The sequence below is a fragment of the Oryctolagus cuniculus genome, chromosome 5, assembly GCF_051225735.1.
Source record: "Oryctolagus cuniculus isolate XC-2025 breed Fujian yellow rabbit chromosome 5, ASM5122573v1, whole genome shotgun sequence".
NCBI lineage: Eukaryota > Metazoa > Chordata > Mammalia > Lagomorpha > Leporidae > Oryctolagus > Oryctolagus cuniculus.
In genome coordinates this window covers 96,073,234-96,090,031 of record NC_142871.1, presented here as the reverse complement: position 1 = coordinate 96,090,031, position 16,798 = coordinate 96,073,234, and the positions used below count along the sequence as shown (strand labels likewise).

The 16,798-nt window shown below is 40.1% G+C and overlaps 1 long non-coding RNA gene across 1 annotated transcript in view; it reads right to left on the bottom strand.

Annotated features, from left to right (window-relative positions):
• The window catches only part of LOC149126586 (uncharacterized), a 76,521-nt gene extending 75,277 nt beyond the window's left edge, over window positions 1-1,244 (bottom strand). The window contains exon 1 of the long non-coding RNA XR_016233925.1: window positions 981-1,244. This is a non-coding gene — a long non-coding RNA (uncharacterized LOC149126586). The remainder of the gene's footprint in view (window positions 1-980) is intronic.
• Between the last annotated feature and the right edge of the window lie 15,554 nt (window positions 1,245-16,798).

Below are 16,798 nucleotides of genomic sequence, written 5' to 3'. Positions count from 1 at the left end.
TTTCTCTAGGTACCTCTAAGTCAATTTGAGAATATAGCCTGTCAATAAAATCAAAATAAGGTTCTTTCAGTCCTTGCCTTAAGCTAACTGCTTTTGGAGCCCCACTAACTACTCTCTGGGTTTCTTGCATTGCCTCCATTATCCACTGACTGTATAGGGCTCGGGCATTATTAAATACAGGGTCAGCTGCTTCCTGTGGTGTCATGCCTATTCCCCTTATTTGGATAGATGTTAATGGTGCTGGTCCTGCTGTACCGGCTGGCGGGGGTGGTTGTTGTTCATTCCACTGCGCTGTCTTTTCCCTTATTTTTTCTAGAATTAATTGCTTCTCTGATGCTGCCCCTGGTATCACATTTATAAGCATATTTATATCTACCGATGTAAGATTTACTGAGACTACCCCAAAATAAATAATGTTAAGGTCCCTGTTAAGCCATGCTCCTGTACCTGCTTTACCCAAGCTGAAATTGCACTAGGACCCAATGGTTCATATTCTATGTTTCCAGCTTGCACTACTACAGGGTAGGCTGCCTGCTTTTTCATTCTTTCTTCAGTCATAGTGGGCAAAGGCTCATGCTGTGAAGGTCTGTTTTGAAAGTCTGCAATCATGTTATACAGACTACAGGCTTCCTCAATGTTCCTAGGGCATAGCTCTTTCCCACAGCAGACAAGCACCTTAAGGGTCTCAGCTGCACACTTATAATCCTTTCCAAGATTACCTTCTCCCTTTAGAAGGAAGTCCTTTAACATCTTCTCTATGTCTTCTACTGTCCTAATATTAGAGAGGTCATGTTCTGTACAAGTTGCTGCCAGCTTACAAGCTCATGTTACATTACCTGGTGTGTAGCATTTTACTCTTTTTCCTTTCTGCATTTGTCCTGGAAAGACTTTAACCTTTTCCATATGCTCTAGTGCCTTGCTATACTCTTTAGATTGGGACGTCCCACCCATCATGGTCTTTTTCAACCGCCACTACTCACCCTTCTATAGTCTTCTCAAGGGCATGTCTCCTTCCATTGCCTCAGTTAGGTCCCTGTTCGGGCGCCAACTGTCAGCTTCCTGATCATCAGCAACTGGCCAGGAAGCCAATGATGGGTTCAACAAAGGAGACTGAGAAGACTCAGGTACACACCTTTGTTATGGCATCCAGAGGGAGAGACTGCTCAGCATACTCCTGTGGACACAAGGCACTATGGACCAGGAGAATCCCTGTGGGCACAAGGCACTATGGACTGGGGAGAGAGGCTGAGCAACCTCTGCTTTACAGCATCTGAGGGTCCACTTATATACAGTTTTTGAAGGGCAACCCCTCCCCTGCGCTGCCCTCCCAGGGCCTTGTAGTCATAGCAACACCACCCTCCTAGGCCCCGTAATCCTAGTAGAAGGGTTACATAGTTGTAACAACGGTCTGTGGTTAGACCATTTCCTCTTGCAGGGCAACTTAGAGTGCAGCTTCTTCTCCTTTGTAATTCCCTGACAAGAACAATATTCATTAGATCCCTGTAAGTCAGAACTCTTGGTTATAATTAAGTTCTATTTTGTTCTTAAATCTAAAGAATGAAGAAAGTTAATGCCTGTTCACTTATTTTTAAAAAGATCACTCTTTCAAACAATCTTGCTTTATTTCCTTGAATCTAAATAAAATGCAAATTCATTTTTTAGAAAACTTTTATTTAATAAACACCAATGTCATGGTTATAGCTTTAGGAGTATAGTGATTCTCCCCCCCCCCCATACCCACTATCCCACCCCCACTCCTGTTCTACCTCCTACTCCCTCTCCCATCCCATTCTTCATTAAGATTCATTTTTAATTATCTTTATATACAGAAGACCAAATCTGTACTAAGATTTCAATAGCTTGCACCCACAAAGACACAAAGTATAAAGTACTTTTTGAAGGCAAGTTTTACCATTATTTCATAATACAAGTTATTAACGACAGAGGTCCTACATCTACATGGGGAGTAAGTGCAAAGTGTTTCCTGTTGTTGATTTAACAATTCACACTCTTATTTATGACGTCAGTGATCACCTGAAGCTCTTGTCATGAGCTGCCAAGGCTATGCAAGCCTTTAGAACCCACAAATTCCGTCAGTATTTAGACAAGGACATAAGCAAAGTGGAAGTTCTCTCTTCCCTTCAGAGAAAAGCACCTCCTTCTTTGATTTCACTCACAGAGATCCTTCACATAGGATATTTTTTGTCACAGTGTCTTGGCTTTCCATGACTGAGAAACTCTCATGGGCTTTTCAGCCATATCTGAATGCCTTAAGGGTTGATTCTGAGGTCAAAGTGCTGTTTAGGGTATTTGTCATTCTATGAGTCTGCTATGTGGCCTGCTTCCCATGTTGGATCATTCTCTCCTTTTTAATTCTATCTATTATTATTATCAGACACTTGTTCTTATTTGTGTGATCCCTTTGACACTTATTGCTATCAAAATGATCAGTTACACAATTAAAATGATCACTTTAACCTGTAAGATGGCATTGGCGCTACCAAGCTTAATGGGATTTATAGTCCCCTGCAAGCTTTTAGCTTTACCTTTAGGGGTAAGTCCATGGGAACGTGTGCCAAACTGTGCATCTCCTATCTCTGTTATTCCCATTCTTATTTTTACTGGGACCTATTTTTAAATGGATTTAAACACCTATGAATAATTCTGTTAACTAAAGTTCAATCAATGGTATTAAATAGAAAAAGAAAAAAAATGAAATAATAAGCTGTTCCTCTATAGTCAGGACAAGGGCTGATCAAGTCATTGCTTCTCATAGTGTTTGTTTCACTTCTACAGGTTTTCTTTTAGGTGCTTTGTTAGTTGTCACAGATCAGGGAGATCATATAATATTTTCCCGGGCCAGCACTGTGGCTCACTTGGTTAATCCTCTGCCTGTGGTGCTGGCATTGCATATGGGTGGCGGGTTCTAGTCCTGGTTGCTCCTCTTCCAGTCCAGCTCTCTGCTGTGGCCCGGGAAGGCAGTGGAGGATGACCCAGGTGCTTGGGCCCTGCACCCACATGGTAGACTGGGAGGAAGCACCTTGCTCCTGGCTTCGGATCTGACATAGCTCCGGCCATGGTTGCCATTCGGGGAGTGAACCAATGGAAGGAAGACCTTTCTGTCTCTCTCTATCACTGTCTAACTCTATCTGTTAAAAAAAAAGATATTTGTCCCTTTGGGACTGGCTTATTTCACTAAGTATTATGTTTTCCAGAATCATCCATTTTGTTGCAAATGATTGGATTTCATTTTTTTTACAGCTGTGTAGTATTTCATAAAATATCACATAATTTTTTATACAGTCTTGCATTGATGGACATTTAGGTTGATTCCATGAGTTAGCTATTGTAAATTGAGCTGCAATTGTGAATTGAGCTGCAATAAACATGGAGGTGCAGATAGCTCTTTTAATTTGTTAATTTCATTTCCCTTGAGTAAATTCCAAGGAATGGGATGGTTGGGTCATGTGGCAGGACTATATTCAGATTCCTGAGGTATCTCCAAACAGTCTTTCATAGTCACTTTACCAGTTTGCATTCCCACCAACAGTGCATTAGTGTACCTTTTCCTCCACATCCTGGTCAGTATTTGTTGTTTGTTGATTTCTGTATTTAGCCATTCTAACCACGGTGAAGTAAAACCTAATTGTGGTTTTGATTTGTGTTTCCCTGAAGACAAGTGATCTTGAGCATTTTTTCATGTTTCTATTGTCCATTTGTATTTCCTCTTTTGAAAAATGTCTGTTTAAGACCTTTGTTTATTTCTTACCTTGGTTGTTTGTTTTGTTGTTATGGAGTTTCTTGATCTCTTTGTGCATCCTAGTCATTAACCCTTTATCCATTGCATAATCTGCAAAAAATTTCTCCCATTCTCTCTGTTGCCTCTTGACTTTCCTGATTGTACCTTTTGTAGTTTTCTTTCTCTGTTGCATCTTTTTTGGGTTTAGGAATTAAGATGATTCTGACTTCACAGAAAGAATTTGGGAGGATTCCCTCTCTTCCAATTGTTTTGAATAACTTGAGAAGAATTGGAGTTAGTTCTTCAAAGGTGGTAGAATTCAACAGTGAAGCCATACAGTCCTGAGTTTTCTTTGTTGGGAGGGTCTTTATTAATAATTCAATTTCCATCTTGGCTATGGGTCTGTTTAGTTTTTCTTTATCTTCATGTCTCAATTTAGGTATATTGTATGTGTCCAGGAATCTGTCCATTTCCTGAGGTTTCTAAGTTTTTTGGCATCCAGCTCATTGTATGAATTTCTGATGATTGTTTTTATTTCTGTGGTGTCTGTTGTTGCATTTCCTTTTTCATCTCTAATTTTATTGATTTGGGTCTTCTCTGTCCTATTTTTGGTTAGTTAGGACAGTGGTGTGTCAATTTTGTTTATTTTTTTAAAAAAACAGTTCTTTGTTTTGCTGATCTTTTGTATTTTTTGGATTCAATTTTGTTGATTTTTTTCTATAATTTTAATTATTTATTTTCTCCTACTAGTTTTGGATTTGTTTCTCTGTTGTTTTTCTAGGTCCTTGATGTGTTGATAGTTTATTTATTTGGTGCTTTTCAAATTTCTTGATATAGGCACCTGTTGCTATGAACTTTTCTCTTAACACAGCTTTTGCTGTGTACTCGTTTAAGTTTTTTTTTTTTTTTTGACAGGTAGAGTTAGACAGTGAGAGAGACAGAGAGAAAGGTCTTACTTCTTCCGTTGGTTCACCCCTCAAAAGGCCGCTACAGCCAGCATGCTGCGCTGATCCAAAGCCAGGAGCAGGTGCTTCTCCTGGTCTCCCATGTGGGTACAGGGTCCAAGGACTTGGGCCATCCTCCACTGCACTCCCGGGCCACAGCAGAGAGCTGGACTGGAAGAGGAGCAACTGGGACAGAATCTGGTGCCCCAACCAGGACTAGAACCCAGAGTGCTGGTGTCGCAGGCAGAGGATTAGCCTAGTGAGCCATGGCACTGGCCATACCCTAATTTTTGATATGTTGTGTTGTCATCTTCATTTGTTTCCAGAATTTTTTTGATTTCTCTTTTGATTTCTTACATTACCCACTGTAAGTTCAGGAGCATGTTATTAGTCTACATGTGTTTGCACATGCTCTAGATTCCTGAATTGCTGATTTCCAGATTCATTGCATCATGCTCTGAGAAGATGCTTGGTATAATTTTATTATTTTTTAAATTTATTGAGATTTGCTTTATGGCCTAGCATGCAGTCAATCATAGAGAAGGTTCCATGCACAGGTGAGAAGAATGTGTATTCTTCAAATGTAGATAAAAAGATCTGTAGATATCTGTTAGGTCCATTTGGTCTACAGTGTCAATTAACTGCTGTTTCCTTGCTGATTTTCTGTCTTGTTGATCTGTCCATTGCTGAAAGTGGATTATTGAAGTCTGTCAATACTATTGATTGGAGTCTAAGTCTCTCTTTAAATCCCTTAATATTTCTTTTAAATAGCCAGGTGCCCCATAATTAGGTGCATATACATTTATAATAGTTATATTTTCCTGTTGAATTGATCCCTTAATCATTATATAGTGACCTTCTTTGTGTCTTTTGACTGTTTTTGTGTTAAAGTCTACTTTGTTTGATATTCAGTTGGCTATGCCAGCTCTTTTTTGGTTTCTGTTAGCATGGAATGTCTTTTTCCATCATTTCACTTTCAGTCTGTGTGCATCTTTGTTGGTGAGATGTGTTTCCTGTAGGCAGCAAATAGATGGGTTTTGTTTTTTTAATCTATTCACTTTGTCCATGTCATTTAATAGGAGAGTTTAGGCCATTTACATTAAAGGTGACTGTTGATAAGTAACAAATTTGCCCTGCCATTTTTCCAAAAATATTTCTTTTTCCTTTGAATTTCCTTTGAACTTTCACTTAGACATTTTCTTCCTTTTTTGTAATAATGACCATATTTCTTTGTGTCTGTACAACACATCCTTAAGCCTCTTTTGTAGAGTTGGATGGGTGGTGACAAATTCTTTAAATTTGTGTTATGTGTCGCTCCCCCTCTTCGTGGAGGAACGACACTAGACCCTGCACTGTTCTTTTGTCTGCTCGGCCCTTCCCGGGTTTGCTGCTGGTCCTTCCTGGGTTGACTGCCGATCCCTCCACCTCCGTGGAGGGGCGGCTCCCCCTGCCACTTTCCCCACTTCCGCGGGGGAGCGGCACACCACCGGCCGGCTCTCTCGGGGGCTGCTCAGATGTTATCCGGATGTTCCTGGTGCATGTTGTCTCTCTCCTCCTTTATAGTCCTCTTCCACCAATCCCAACTCTGCTACCCACACGCCGAGCCTGCTGCTCTCCTCCAATCAGGAGCAGGATCAGCTCCTGTAGCTCATCAGTCAAACTGGCGAGAGGCAGCTGTGTAGAAGTTGTTTACTCCTCTCCCAGCGCCATATTGTGGGAGAGCAGATGCACAGAATAAGTCTTAATTCCAGTAACTTAGTCTAGTCCGAGTTGCTCCCCACAGTTATGGAAGGTTTATATTTCACCTTCATTCACAAATGAAAGCTTTGCAGGGTATAATATTCTGGGAACAGTTTTTTTTTTCCTCTTAAGACTTGGACTGTATCTCACCATTCCTGTATGGAATGACATGGTTTCTGATAAAAAGTCTGCTATGAGTCTAATTGGAGATCCTCTGAATGTAATATGGCATTTCTCTTGTGCATATTTTAGAATCTTCTCTTTATGTTTTATTGTGGCAATTTTGATTACAATGTGTTATGGTGAGGATCTTTTCTGGTCCTTTATTTATTAGGAGTTCTGTGTGCTTCCTATACTTGGATGTCCCTTTCTTTATCCAAACCAGGGAAGTTTTCTGCCGTTAGCTCACTAAAATGCCTTCTAAGCCTTTCTTTCTCTCCATTCATTCAGGAACTCCTAGAACCAATATGTTGAATTTTTTTATACTATCCTGTATATTCCCAACAGTGTATTTTAGTTTTCTAATTTCTTCTTGTTGTCTTTGGTTTGTATACTTTCCTGTGCTTTGTCTTCTAATTGTAATATTCTTTATTCTACTTTTGTTTTTAAGGCTCTCCACTGCATTTTTAATTTATTTTGTTGAATTCATCATTTCATTTTGATTTTTCTTTAAGATCTCAACTTCATGCAAGAGATTTTCTTTCATGTGTTGCATGGATTTTAGTAGTTTGTTTCTTTGCTTCTGATTACTTCTACATAATCTTATGATCAATTTTTTGATTTCCATTTCTTGCATTTCTTCTATCTCATCATCTTCATACTTAGTATTGAAATGTTGTGCTCTTTTGGGGGTGTCATGTTGTCTTCCTTATTCTTGTTTCTTGAATTGGTGTGTTGTTTGGCATTTTTGGAGAGACTCATTGGTTTCTTTTCTTTTCTTTTCTTTCTTTCTTTCTTTCTTTCTTTCTTTCTTTCTTTTTCTTTTTTGCTTTGGTGGCTTTTATCTTTGTACTATGACTCTGTAGATAAGTGGAATGTCTGCTTTCAGTGAATCTCTAGAGGCTTGTAGTGGGTGTGGCCAGAGAGCTCTGTTCAGTTCTTCAGGGTTAAGCGCATGTATAAGGTGACACACTAGGTTTGGCAAAGTAAATCTTCTCTCTCTCCCTCTTTTTTTTTTTTCATCAGAAGGGAAGTTTATTCTGCTCAGTTTATTCTGATCATCTCCTCAGTGGAGACCAATGCCTGAGTGCTAGCCCCAGTGGGTATAATGTTCGTCTGCTCTGTCCCATGGACCACACAAAGGATCTGTTCAGTCCTCAATGTAGGTTCAGATTCCACAGTAATGTCTCTCACCAGAGAACCAGGAAACCCAGAGCTTGTGCAGTCTCCCACTGCAACTGCTGAATGTCCCAGCCACACCGTGAGTCTTCCCACACACCCTCAGTTTTTTTCACAGTCCCAGTAGAGAAGCCTCACATAGTCACAAGGTCCTCGCCCCTGTTAATTCTCTCAACCAGAGTCAGGAGTCTCCACTCGGCTGGTTGATGGGCACAGACATGAGCTGGTGCAGCTGTAATATATGTCCAAACAGGATGTGCTGTAAAATGATATGGGAGAGAGCAATGTGTCAGTACTGTCCTTCTTTTTTCACCTTTAGTTTGGCCGGTACACTTTCCCCCATGGGGTTAAAGCTGGGTTCCCTTTAGGTTCTTCCTGCAGCTTTTCACCAGTGGATTGGGCTATTGGAGTCTGGTCTCACTTCACTTTCCACTGCTGGTGCATAGGCTCTTGACTGCTGGAGTCTTGAGCCATGGGCACCCACGCCCTCCACATAGGTCCACTTTTTTCCCTACAGTTTTGGTAGTTTTCTCTTCTGTTTTCTCCCTAACTCTTCCCTAAGGCTACACTCTCTCCACTTTTTTTATCACTCAACATTTTATTTATTTATTTTTAAACTTTTATTTAGTAAATATAAATTTCCAAAGTACAGTTTATGGATTACAATGGCTCCCCCTCCATAACTTCCCTCCCACTCGCACCCCTCCGATCTCCCGCTCCCTCTCCCATTCCATTCACATCAAGATTCATTTTCAATTATCTTTATATACAGAAGATCGATTTAGTATATATTAAGTAAAGAGTTCATTAGTTTGCACCCACACAGAAACACAAAGTGTAAAATACTGTTTCAGTACTAGTTATAGCATTACTTCACATTGGACAACACATTAAGGACAGATCCCACATGAGGAGTAAGTACACAGTGACTCCTGTTGTTGACTTAGCAATGTGATACTCCTGTTTATGGCGTAAGTAATCTCCCTAGGCTCTAGTCATGAGTTGCCAGGGCTATGGAAGACTTTTGAGTTTGCCGACTTTGATCTTATTTAGACAGGGTCATAGTCAAAGTGGAGGTTCTCTCCTCCTTTCAGAGAAAGGTACCTCCTTCTTTGATGGTCTGTTCTTTCTACTGGGATCTCACTCACAGAGATCTTTCATTTAGGTCTCCACTTTTTTTTTTTAAATTATCTTCTCTTGTAAGCTCCCTCCCTACTCTGACATCTTATAAGCAACCACAAATTCATTCTTATGGGTGAAACAAAGGGGCTGTTGACCAACGAGACCAGTAAAGGGAAAAATTGTGTTTGCTAGAGTTATGTAATTTTAGCTGCTAGTGATTATGATTCACACATATTAACTGAAATATTCATGTCCGGTTAACAAATGAAATCATTTGGATGTCCTATTCAAAGTGACAGGTCCAAAATGTAATAGAGCTTGTTTTAGCATACCATGTTTCTTTGAGTAAGCTAATCTTCAGTATTGGGAAATTTGATGTCCATATATGGGACAACTGGTTCCAGTAGTCTATATTGCATTTACAAATTAAAGCAATGAATAGATAATAGTTTGTACAGTGCTTTTGCCCATGCCCTACTTCCTTGAAGCTTTTCCTGTTTAATGTGTATAATTTATTGTACAATATTGTCTACAACTGAAAGAATTTAGTTAATTTTAAGTATAATTGGAGTAAGAATACAGTAAATCCTTTTAGGAGATAATTTAAAAATATTGAGCTGTTCTGTATATGAATAATTTAAGTGTGTGAATTTTTTCTTTAAACCTCACTAAGTAAGTATTCTATGACAGAAGTGGGCCTTGTATGGTAGATGAAGTTTTTTTTTTTTTTTTTTGACAGGCAGAGTGGACAGTGAGAGAGAGAGACAGAGAGAAAGGTCTTCCTTTTGCCATTGGTTCACCCCCAATGGCTGCTGCAGCCGGCGCACCACGCTGATCCAATGGCAGGAGCCAGGTACTTATCCTGGTCTCCCATGGGGTGCAGGGCCCAAGCACTTGGGCTATCCTCCACTGCACTCCCTGGCCACAGCAGAGAGCTGGCCTGGAAGAGGGGCAACCGGGACAGAATCCGGTGCCCTGACCGGGACTAGAATCCAGTATGCCGGCGCCGCAAGGCGGAGGATTAGGGATGAATATTAAAGACTAAAAAAAAACCTTCTAGAATGCAGCATCTCTTCTACTCCTTTTATTATTCTTCCTTTTATGGCTGAAATTAAGTCTTGGTGTAATTTTAAAAAAATCATTGGACTGAGGTCTTATTGTGTAAATTAAAAGCAAGAATATAGTCAGTCACTCCCCACACCCATTTTTAACTTGCTGTTTGCTAAATTACACTCATAAAGAAAATTATTTTCAACAGAATTTCAGAAAAATTGTATGATGAGACTGCAGACCTACTGTTAAAAACTCTCTTTGCTAAGGTTAAATTATGGAACAAATAAAAAATGCTTTAGTGTGGTGTGTCTACAAGTTATTGCTGGGACAGTAGTTACAGAACTTCAGGGCCGACTTTGGCAGCTAAGAGATACAGTTGGAAAAGTCATTCTTATTACTGAAAAGAGACTTATCTGCTTAAGCTAAAATAATAACTTTTCTCAAATGAATTCAATATGATGCTTTCCAACAAGATTCCTGACTTGGACTATGTGTATATATTTGTTTATATACATTTGTATATATATTTTATTTTACTTTATTTTTTATTTATTTTTTTATTTTGGACAGGCAGAGTGGACAGTGAGAGAGAGAGACAGAGAGAAAGGTCTTCCTTTTGCCGTTGGTTCACCCTCCAATGGCCGCCACGGCTGGCGCGCTGCGGCCGGCACACTGCGCTGATCCAAAGCCAGGAGCCAGGTGCTTCTCTTGGTCTCCCATGGGGTGCAGGGCCCAAGCACTTGGGCCATCCTCCACTGCACTCCCTGGCCACAGCAGAGAGCTTGCCTGGAAGAGGGGCAACCGGGACAGAATCCGGCACCTCAACTGGGACTAGAACCCGGGACAGAATCCGGCACCCCAGCTGGGACTAGAACCCGGGGTGCTGGTGCGGCAAGGCGGGGGATTAGCCTGTTGAGCCATGGAGCCGGCCATGTATATATATTTTAACCACATTTAATAGTATTGTATGAGGATCAAATTGAATATTTTCCTTTTTTATTTCTTCCTTGACTTGACTCTTTCTAGTGTAATTTAAACTGTGCCTCCAGTGTATCTTCCTATGTGCCTTTTATCTTACCTTCAGGATAAATCTCTTGCTTAACCAAAATGATTGCCTTGTTCTCCTTCAGAGAATCACTTCTCTTGTCCGAAATTTCTCTTTCCTCAAATTGCCTTTCCTTCTTGTTCAGGTCAAAGTTAAATCTCTTGCGAGGTGTCTCAGTGGTTTTTTTGCAGCTTTTGTTTTTCTTTTTGCTTTTTTTTTGTTTTAGTTCTCTGCATTTTGTAACACATGTTATTTGTATCATAATTTTAATGTGGTATAATTTAGTTAGTGTAATTTTAATTAGTAGATTCCCACTATGAGAGAACATGAAGACATCAGGACACAAAGAGTATAGCACAATTTCAACCATATGCAAACACATGGAGATTGAACAACATGCTCCTGAATGAACACTGGGTCATAGAGAAATCAAAAGAGAAATCAAAAACTTTCTGGAAGTAAATGAGGATAACAACACAACATATCAAAACTTATGGGATACAGCAAAAGCAGCATTAAGAGGAAAGTTTATATCAATAGGTGCCTACATCAAGAAATTGGAAAGGCACCAAATAAATGAGCTTTCAATGCATCTCAATGATCTAGAAAAACTGCAGCAAGCCAGACCCAAAACTCGTATGAGAAGAGAAATAAAAAATCAGAGAAGAAATCAACAGGATAGAATCCAAAAAAAAAAAAATTACATAAGATCAGCCAAATGAACAGCTGGCTTTTTGAAAAAATAAACAAAATTGACATGCCATTGGCCCAACTAGCTAAAAAAAGAAGAGAAAAGACCAAAATCAATAAAATCGGAGATGGAAATGGAAATGTAACAACAGACTCCACAGAAATAAAAATAGTCATCAGAAAATACTACAGAGAGTTGTATACCAGCAAACAGGGAAATCTATCAGAGATGGATAGATTCCTGGACACATGCAACCTATCTAAATTGAACCATGAAGATATAGAAAACCTAAACAGACCCATAACTGAGACAGAAATTGAAACAGTAATAAAGGCCCTCCCAACAAAGAAAAGCCCAGGACCAGATAGATTCACTGCTGAATTCTATCAGACATTTAAGAAGAACTAACTTCAATAAAATTCTGGCCGATAGAATGCAACAACACATCAGAAAGATCATCCACCCAGACCAAGTGGGATTTATCCCTGGTATGCAGGGATGGTTCAATGTTCGCAAATCAATGTGATACACCACATTAACAGAATACAGAAGAAAAACCATATGATTATCTCAATAGATGCAGAGAAAGCATTTGATAAAATACAACACCCTTTCATGATGAAAACTCTAAGCAAACTGGGTATGGAAGGAACATTCCTCAATACAATCAAAGCAATTTAAGAAAAACCCAAGGCAAGCATCCTTGAATGGGGAAAATTTGGACGCATTTCCACTGAGATCTGGTACCAGACAGGGATGCCCACTCTCACTACTGCTATTCAACATAGTCCTGGAAGTTTTAGCCAGAGCTATTAGGCAAGAAAAAGAAATTAAAGGGATATAAATTGGGAAGGAAGAAGTCAAACTATCCCTCTTTGCAGATGATATGATTCCTTATTTAGGGGATCCAAAGCACTCTACTAAGAGACTATTGGAACTCATAGAAGAGTTTGGCAAAGTAGCAGGATATAAAATCAATGCTCAAATATCAACAGCCTTTGTATACACAGGCAATGCCACAGCTGAGAAAGAACTTCGAACATCAATCCTATTCACAATAGCTACAAAAAAAAATACCTTGGAATAAACTTAACCAAGAATGTTAAAGATTTCTATGATGAGAATGACAAAATCTTATTTCTGTAAGATTTTGTCATTCTCATTTTATAGATCTAAAATAAGAGGATGCCAAAAAATGGTCAGAATGGTTCACATACAGAAATCTACCAACAACAGATGCTGGTGAGGATGTGAGGAAAAAGGGACACTAACCCACTGTTGGTGGGAATGCGAACTGGTAAATCCACTGTGGAAGTCAGTCTGAAGATTCCTCAGAAACCTGAATATAACCCTACCATACAACCCAGCCATACCACTCCTTGGAATTTACCCAAAGGAAATTAAACTGGCAAACCAAAAAGCGGTCTGCACATTAATGTTTATTGCAGCTCAATTCACAATAGCCAAGACCTGGAATAAACCTAAGTGCCCATCAACAGTAGACTGGATAAAGCACTTATGGAACATGTACTCTATAGAATAATATACAGCAGTAAAAAACAATGAAGGCAGAGAGGGAGAGAGAGAGAGAGAGAGAGAGGTCTTCCATCCGATTGTTCACTCCCAAATTGGTTGCATTGGCTGGAACTGTGCCGATCCGAAGCCAGGAGCCAGGAGCCAGGAGCCAGGAGCCTCTTCAGTTTCTCCCACGCTGGTGTGGGGGCCCAAGGTCCTGGTCCATCTTCTACTGCTTTCCCAGGCTATAGTAGAGAGCTGGATCAGAAGTGGAGGAGCTCAGTCTTGAACCTGCGCCCATCTGGGATGCCGGCGCTTCAGGCCAGGGCGTTAAGCCACTGTGCCACAGTGCCGGCCTCTGAAGATACTTTAAAAGACAATATTTTGTTTCAAAAACATGTGACTAGCTGGGTGAAAAGCAGATCATTTTAACTCCATATTGATTGTTTAGAGAGACTTTAGGGCATGGGAATTGGAAATTCCAGTCTCTGCCGTCTGCTTCCTCATGTGAAGTGTAGGGCATGGAGGCCCTTTGACAGAGCACATCATTAAATCTTCACGTTTGTAAGGGCAGCTCTGGAAAGGAGTCAGAAGTGGAATGTAATTTGCTCTGCATAATAAAGTGAGAATATAGAGCTTTTGGAAGAAAATCCAGAAACTGAGGAGCTGGGAACTGTGAGGAAGTCCCTAGAGACTCGTTGCTTTAGTCGGCAAATATCTAATGACTTTTTAAAATAAGACAGGTACTGTTCTAGGTACTGGAGGTTTATCAGTACCCAAAACAGATAAAAATTTCTGACCTAGTGGAATTAATAGTCTAGTAAATGGAGGACTGGAGCCTGTTAGGTTTTTGGAGGGGCTGAGCTGCTAAAGTATTTTAAGAAAAGGGCTATATACTATTCAATTTAGTTGTTTTATTCATTGCTGCCATATGAACCCCAAATTTCCAGCAAAGGTAAAATGTTTGCAAATGTCATGTATAATGGACTTCGTATTCTATTTAGCGTTGAGACAAATCAGGGAGGAAAAAGAAAGAGGCAATAGTGTGGCAGCTCAGCCACTCTTTCCTGGAGGCTGCATCTCTATCAGCGTCTCCTGCTGTGCCCTGCAAGCTGCCACTGTAGTGATGTGTGAAGTCTTCCAGGAGCCAGAGATGCATGGATTACATGAATCACCCACCATGGAGGAGATAGCCCGCCCTCCCTTTTATGTTCTAACTTGTTGGAGAGTAGCTCAAATCACTTGGCCAACACAATGGTAATTTTTAGGCTTTACCAAAAGCAACTATTTCAATTTTTAATTTGTAATCCCTTCCCTTTTATCTTCTCCCCTTAAATCATTTCAGTGGTTTTCCATTGTCCTTGGGATACAGGCCGAGTCCTTAAAAATGTCATATAAGAGCCACACAATATAGTGCTCACTAGACACCAGTATGGTATTATTGGAGTTGAGTCTCATGAGCAGATACTTAGGGACCTGCACAATTTAATTTCCCCATCACTTGCCTTTGGTATCTGTTCACTTAAATCTCAATTTGTCTCTCTCCCAGAGATTCTTTCTTTGACTTTCTTGGGTTAGGCCTCTGTCTTAGTCCATTTGAGCTGCTATGAAAATTCTGGAGGTTGGGAATTTCAAGAACAAGTTGCCAGTAGATTTGGTGTCAGGTAAGGCCTTGCTCTGTGCTTCAAAAATGGTTCCTTGCTGCTGTTTCTTCACATACTGTGAGGAGACAGAGATCTCCCTTTAACTTCTCTGTCTTTTGGAAAAATATTTGTTTATTTGAAAGGCAGAGGTAGAGAGAGGGAGGGGCAGAGAGGTAGGGAATGGGGGGAGGGAGGGAAAGAAAGAAAGAGTGATAGAGAGAGAGGGAGAGTTATCTTCCATCTGCTGGTTCACTCCCCAGATGGCTGGAACAGTCAGGGCTGGGCCAGGCCAAAACCTGAAACCAGGAGCTTCATCCAGTTCTCCCACATGGGTGCAGGGGCTCCCACATGGGTGCTTGGGCCATCCTCTGCTGCTTTCCCACGTGAGTTAGCAGGGAGCTAGAAGGGAAGTGGAACAGTGAGGACTTGAACTGGTGCCCACTGCAGGCAGTGGTTTACCCCGCTGTGCCACAGCACCAGTATCCTTTGTACCACTTGTCTAAAGACACTAATTCTATCCATGAGGTTGTAGTCCTCATGACTTAATCACTTCCCAAAGGCCTCACTCATCAGTTACGTCACATTGGGTATTAAGTCCCCACATGTGAATTTTTGATTCACATGTGAATTTTTGATAATAGATAACAGAAGCTTACTATAGAATGCCCTTAAAGTACCCTGCAGTTCCTCACTCACTGATTTCATTTGTAGTTTGCAGTGCGACACCTAGCTTCTGTGACAGATGTCAAGTTTCAGCAGCTCAGTAACCATTGTCATCATGATCATCTCCAGAGTAAGTATCCCCAGAGTTAAGCCTAGTGCATAGTAGGAGCAGAATCCTTGAAAGCGTGGAGATCAGTTAAAGAGACCAATCAGAGTGATAGCCTCCTTTTCTGATGACCAAGGAACTTCATGATTTGGTAAGCTTTTCTCCCCAGAGTGGACACACTCCTAGATGTTCCTTATTGCTGTACTTTTATAGATTTCTATCTGGCTTGTTTAGGCTTAGATTGGGACCTCAGATGCAACCATTTGTAAATGTTCAGCACAAAACCCATGGAATGCTAAAGAAAATAAACATGGTAAACATGTAAAAAGATACTCTGCATCCTGTGTCATAAGAGAAATGCAAATTAAATCAACCAGGAGATATTACTACATACCTATTAGACTAGTGAAGATCCAGAACGTTTATGACATCAAATGCTGAAAAAGATGTAGAGTAACAACAACACTAATTCATTACTGATGCGAAAGCAATCAGTAATGAATAACCCTAACCCTAACTCTAACCCTAACCCTAACCCATTTGGAAGACAGCTTGGAGGTGTTTTTTTTTTTTTTTTTTTTTTTTTTGGTTTTTTTTGTTTGTTTGTTTTTTGTTTTTTGCAAAGCTAAACGCACTGTTACCATATGATCCAGCAGCCATGCTCCTTGGTATTTACTCAAAGGATTTGGAAACTTATGTTAATCCAGAAACCAGTACACAGATGTTTAAAGCAGCTTTATTCATAATTGTCCAAACTTGGAAGCAGTTGACAAGTTTTTCAGCAGGTAAATAGATAAATAAACTCTGGTACATACAGGCAATGGGATATTACTCAGTGATGAAAAGAAATGATCCAACCAGCCACAAAAAGACATGGTGGACACCTATGTGAATATCACTAAGTAAAAAACCATGTGAAAAGTTTACATGCTGAATGATTCTAACATTCAAAGTAAGAGACAAAACTATGGAAATAATAAAAAATTAATCAGTAGTTGCTAGTGGTTGGGAGAAGGGAGTGATGAACAGGTGGAACAGGGAGGATTTTCAGGGCAGGGCAACCACTGTAATTGACACTTTAATGGTGTATTTGCCAAACCCATAAAATGTGCCACACCCTGAGTAAATCCTATTGTAAACTGTGGACTCTGGATGATAACAATGTATCAATACAGGTTCATCATTTTTAACAAATGGAC